The sequence below is a fragment of the Limulus polyphemus genome, unplaced genomic scaffold (genome assembly GCF_000517525.1).
Source record: "Limulus polyphemus unplaced genomic scaffold, Limulus_polyphemus-2.1.2 Scaffold736, whole genome shotgun sequence".
NCBI classification, from domain to species: Eukaryota; Metazoa; Arthropoda; class Merostomata; order Xiphosura; family Limulidae; genus Limulus; species Limulus polyphemus.
In genome coordinates, this window is record NW_013666346.1 from 328683 (window position 1) to 334299 (window position 5617).

General features: G+C 34.0%; 1 protein-coding gene across 1 annotated transcript in view; it reads right to left on the reverse strand.

Annotated features, from left to right (window-relative positions):
- The window catches only part of LOC106460260 (cytochrome P450 3A8-like), a 65337-nt gene extending 62760 nt beyond the window's left edge, over positions 1-2577 (reverse strand). The window contains exon 1 of the mRNA XM_013919947.2: positions 2405-2577. The gene's annotated coding sequence lies outside the window, so the exon portion shown is untranslated. The remainder of the gene's footprint in view (positions 1-2404) is intronic.
- Between the last annotated feature and the right edge of the window lie 3040 nt (positions 2578-5617).

Here is a 5617-nt window from a genome sequence, read left to right on the forward strand (position 1 = left end):
CACAAGAGACACACATTCGGCATGTAATGCTGTTTGAATACAAGAAGGGAAACAATGCCTCTATAACCACAAAGAATATCAAAGAAGTTTATGGAAATCTTTTGAACATTCGTAAGTATCAACGATGGTTCAGCAAATTTCGTTCAGGTGACTTTAGCCTTAAAAACTGTGATGGCAGCGGCCGACATGTTGGAACTGATATTGATGCTCTGAAAACGCTTGTTGAGTGTAACCTAAGGCAACACACTTGTGAAATGGCCCTGAAATTGCATGTCTCTCATGAAACAATACCTCTCTAACTCTCTAACATATCTAACTAATTTTTTTGTCTCTAACTCTTGCAGCAGATGTGTTCTGCGTTTTTAATCAGAATACTTTTCTGTTTCTTTTGCCCAGACTTAAAAAAACAACAAAACATGATGACGTGCTGTGTATCAATGTAATAAATGTAGAGGAAGAATCTTTTGATTATTAAAAACAATGAAGTAACCCTCTCGTTATGGTCACAGGGGTCAGGAGGCATGTTATCACGTTTGTAGACTTACATTCAAAATTTTATTGAACTAGTATTTGGTATCAAATTGTAGATCATAATTCAAATTTTAGTTTTATACATTAGTTAATATCTTAATGTAAAAGTAAATATTAAAACAAAATTCCTGAATAACGATTTTTGTGTTTCATGTTGTATGTTGGATGCAGCTTTGGTTCAAATTAGATGTTTGTGATGTGCAAATACTTACCTAGGAATTAGAAACTCAAATTACTGATACTGACAAGCTAGAATATAATATGAACCTCCTATGTTTTCTATTTTCTGAGATATTATTATATTTAGTGAATCAAACAAGGTGGCCCCGCCCACCTGTTCCATTTTTGGAAATACTTGTTTACGTACACCTACTTCGCACTATGACTTATTTATAACCAAAGAAAATCTCAGAATTTCACCCAAATGATTTTCTTAGCCTTTGCAAAGTGCTTAGAACGAAATAACCGTTTTTTCATTGAAGACTCGAAGAGAAGAGGTGATCGAAAAAGTATATATTTTTAGACTCAAATATAACTTAGTTAGCAGGCCTGTTAAATCACAGTGGGATTTTGTGGTATTGATATACTAATTAATATTTCTTGTTATTTGAAAATATAACCTAAAATTTTTTTTGTTTGGTTTGCATTTCGCGCAAAACGACACGAGGGCTATCTGCGCTAGCATTTCGTAATTTAGCATAAAAGAATAGAGTAAAGGCAACTAGTCATCACCACCCATCACCAGCTCTCGGGCTACTCTTCTACCAACGAATAGTGGGATTGACTGTCACATTCTAATACCCCCATGGCTGTAAGAGCGAGCATGTTTGGTGGGACGGGGATTCGAACCCGCGACCCTCAGATTGCGAGTCAAGCACCCTAATCACCTGGCCATGCAGGGCCGTTTGTTTTGTTTTACATCCTTCACATGCAAAATTAGACAAGGCTTAACAAATTACAGCAAGCGAGTACAAAGTTCATATGTAGAAGATATAATTGTTTTCTATATTTTTCGTTATATGTTTTAAGAAAAATAACTGAAATTTAAGGATTTATTTGTAAATAGAAATAATATATATATATATACGCCTGTAATATGTTATAACGGAAATGTGATTGCATTTTACAAAATACTGGTGCAGTAGAACACAGCTGAAACAGTTGCACTATGTAAAGCCCAATTTGCTCTCGAATAATAGCCCTCCAGTGACACAGCAGTATGTCTGTGGACTTACAACGCTAGAAATCGAGTTTAAATACCCGTGGTGGGTAGAGAACAGATAGCATATTGTGTATTTTTGTGCTTATACTACAAACAAGCTATTGGATACCATAACATCAGTGCACGTGCGCCGCGTGATTGAAACTTCTGTAATTTATTCAGACATGGCAATAAAATATATATATATATATGAAAGTATAAGATTACGAGATTTAAGCTATTTAGAATAAACATTTTTGGTTTCCTGTTACAATATATAGCCATTCTAGAACAATAGAAGCCTTGTTATGTTTAAGATTAATCTGCCAAATTTCGTGAAGATGCGCATACTGTATTAAATATTATAGTATGAAAATTATAACAAGCACAAAATGGTTATGAAGTCAGTCCCTAGGACCGAGCCCATAGTGGGAGAGGTAATGCACATAGAAACACAATAATAAAAATTAAATTCAATAGTATTTATTTCAATATGTGATCAGTCAAATAGGAAGGGCTGAAGATTGCTGCAATAATATACTAGAACAGGCTATGTTTCTCATCCATTCAACACACACAATAATCCACTGAAACCTACAAAAGAATTATCTTTCTCATCGTCCTCACTGTCTTGTCGAGCCGAGTTACTACTATTCGCCATTTGGAACTCACCCTTGTGTTTTTGTTCTCCCTCTGACTTTAGAAATATTCTTCTTCTGTCAAAGTTTGGTGAAGAACAACAACAACAAAAACGCAGCCCTAATAGGAACATCCAAATAATATAGTGGGAAAACTTGCATTTTATGTACAATGGTGGAGAAGGTTGAAATTTAGTTAACAGCAAAGTAGATAATACCGTCAAATAACAACCATTCATACACAACTTCACTTAGTAACGTCACTGCTTACTGAAGAGACACCTAGCATTAAATATTTATTTCAAGTTTAGAATCTCATTTTTATTAATTTTGATGCGATTGGTTTGACGTTGCTGGGATGAACAACACTTAGTATCATTGGATATTCAAATGTTCATTAAATCTAAACAAATTGTTCCTCTGGAGACTAAAACATGGAATTTTCGATGATATCTGTAATTGCACAGTGTTTCAATACATATACTCAAGCTGGAGTCTCCACCATGTTTTAAGATAAACATTATTTGTTTCAATATTATGTTATTTTGAACTTTCTTGGCAGTAAATGATTAGGGCAATCACACCATAACTTAAAAAGTCGAGTTAAAATTAAAATATGTATATTTTAGCATCGTTGAATACGTTTAAAAAGACTCAGACAGCTTGGAGACCAAAAGTTTTACACAAAACGTGCTGACAAGCCAATCCAACCCAAATGGAGATCGTCAAAGAAACAGTTAAAAAATTAATTATCCATAACAAACTTCACTGTTGACCATAACAAACTTCTCTGTTGACCATAACAAACTTTCTCAGCAGCAGTTGACATATAAAACCTCTTCATATTATATGTTGTCAAAGATTCAACAATCAAATAATTCGGGCCATCTCTTTGTATACCTATATACAAACACACATATAATTTAAGAATATTTAAGGATAATGAGAGACATATTGGTCCATCTATACCAAACTCCAAAATAAAAATAAAACCTTCAAGCCAGCTGTTATCATTCAAATATTTACCAAGCCTTTTTTTAGACTCCCTTCAATCAACTACATCTACCACATTTGAAGGCAATATGTTCCAAAAACCAGCCACTCTGTTAGAAAAATAAAGTTGTCTTAGCTGAATATGTTTCTTATTCTGCTAAAATTTATACCTATGTTCTCTAGTCTTATCATTCTCATCATTAATTATGAAAAAAGATGATGCATCAACACTATCAGTTCTCATAACACCTCAATCAGATCCCTTCTTATTCTTCTTTTTTAAAGTAATTTTGAGATTTCGTTGTAAAATTTTAAAATCTCTTATTTTTGTTGCATATATCACATATGTCCTCAATATTCTAAACAATATTATACTATCTCGTGGTGAAAATCACATCTTCAAGATGAATATTCAACCATAAAGTGTTAATGCGTGAAATACAACAACTGACACACTCTTGAATCTGGCTGACCTTCTTACTATATTAAACTAATTTTTTAACAAACGTGAAATACAACAATGTACCAGTGGCGTTCCGGTTGGTGGTTCAAGTCCTTACCTTTCTGTGTTATGCTTCAAAGGTGTCCTTTTTCTCAAATGTATCTATCTGCGCTAGCCGTCCCTAATTTAGCAGTGTAAGACTAGAGGGAAGACAGTTAGTCATCACCAACCACCGCCAACTCTTGGACTACTCTTTTTACCAACAAATAGTGGGATTGACCGTCACTTTATAACGCCCCCACGGCTGAAAAGGTTAATACGCAAGAATTCATTGTTTAGTTTCAGATTTTAAAAGCATTTATAAGAATAGGAATAAAAGAGTATATATTTGCTTCTCGTGGCTTTCTACCCTATGTGTATCAGAGATAACCCACAGTCTCCATAGTCTTCTATGTGTACCAGAGATAACCCACAGTCTCCATAGTCTTCTATGTGTACCAGAGATAACCCACAGTCTCCATAGTCTCCTATGTGTACCAGAGATAACCCACAGTCTCCATAGTCTTCTATGTGTATCAGAGATAGCCCACAGTCTCCATAGTCTCCTATACCTCCTCCACCTAAAAAAAAGTATTGCTTAACGATGTTTGAAAATACCCTTTTGTTCAATGAGCACCTGTGCCTTTAAAAACCTCTGCACGTTGCTGTAAATTGAGTTCTATGTAAAGTTCTTCTTCAAAGTAAAAGTGGTTGCTAGAATGGACAGTCGTTTTCTTAATCATGTGGTTTAAAGTTTCCAGGGGAGCCCAAAATTTAGTGTATGTGGAAAGTCGTTTACGATAAACCTGGTATTGAAAAAAGTAACACTAAACGCGTACTAGTATTTAACGTTTCGCACTATAAACCAATTGGCAGTAATTTTATTTTTCAAGCTTTAAAAAGAAAAGAAAAAAGAAATTTCTAAAGGGCAGTTTTAACAGACGTTGTTTGTGACACAACCTTTACAGTTGCAACAGACAACATCTCTGCAAAAATGATCAACTTTTAAAAAGATCATGAACATTCGCAGCGTTTCATATAGCATATCTGTGTAGGTTTGGTGCAAAATACCCAGTCGATTTTGCTGTAGGCTTGTGAAACGATAATATTAATAGTAATAATATGAACAAAGAGTGGGAAGTTTGTTGAAAATTTCACGGACTTTGACATTATTAATAATAAAGGTGCTATTTATTTGAAGTTATTTATTCTTGTTCAACGTTTCTTCGTGTAGCATAGCATATCTATTTACAATTCGTAGAGCTGTTTAAACTTTTAAATAATAAACAAAGAATTTACTTTGTTAGATTATTTTTAAATAAGCCCTCCAGAAACATTTTAATACACGTGTAACGTAAGCTTCATGTAGTTTGTTTGTTTATAGATAATCACAAACATATATAATGGGATGTCTGTGCTGTGCCCACCATGAGTGTCGAAACCAGGTTTTTAGTTTTTAATGTTATAAGTCCACAGACATACCGCTGAGCTGCTTGGAGGTGGGGGGGGGGGGTTAGTTCATTAATTCCTTCATTAAGAAATGTATTTCAGAATTATTGGACAGATTTTAAAGTTTGGTTAAAGCTGGGGAAAAATATGGTTAGTAACCACATATTATAATGCTTAGTAAAAGTGCATCTTGATATTAATTAAACCTTGTCCTATGTAACCTTATATCGTAACAATAAGTAACTGTATATCGAGGTGTTAACATATATCAGAATGTTTAGCAGCCATGTATGGTTGTGCTTGGTGTTATAAGAAATATATTTT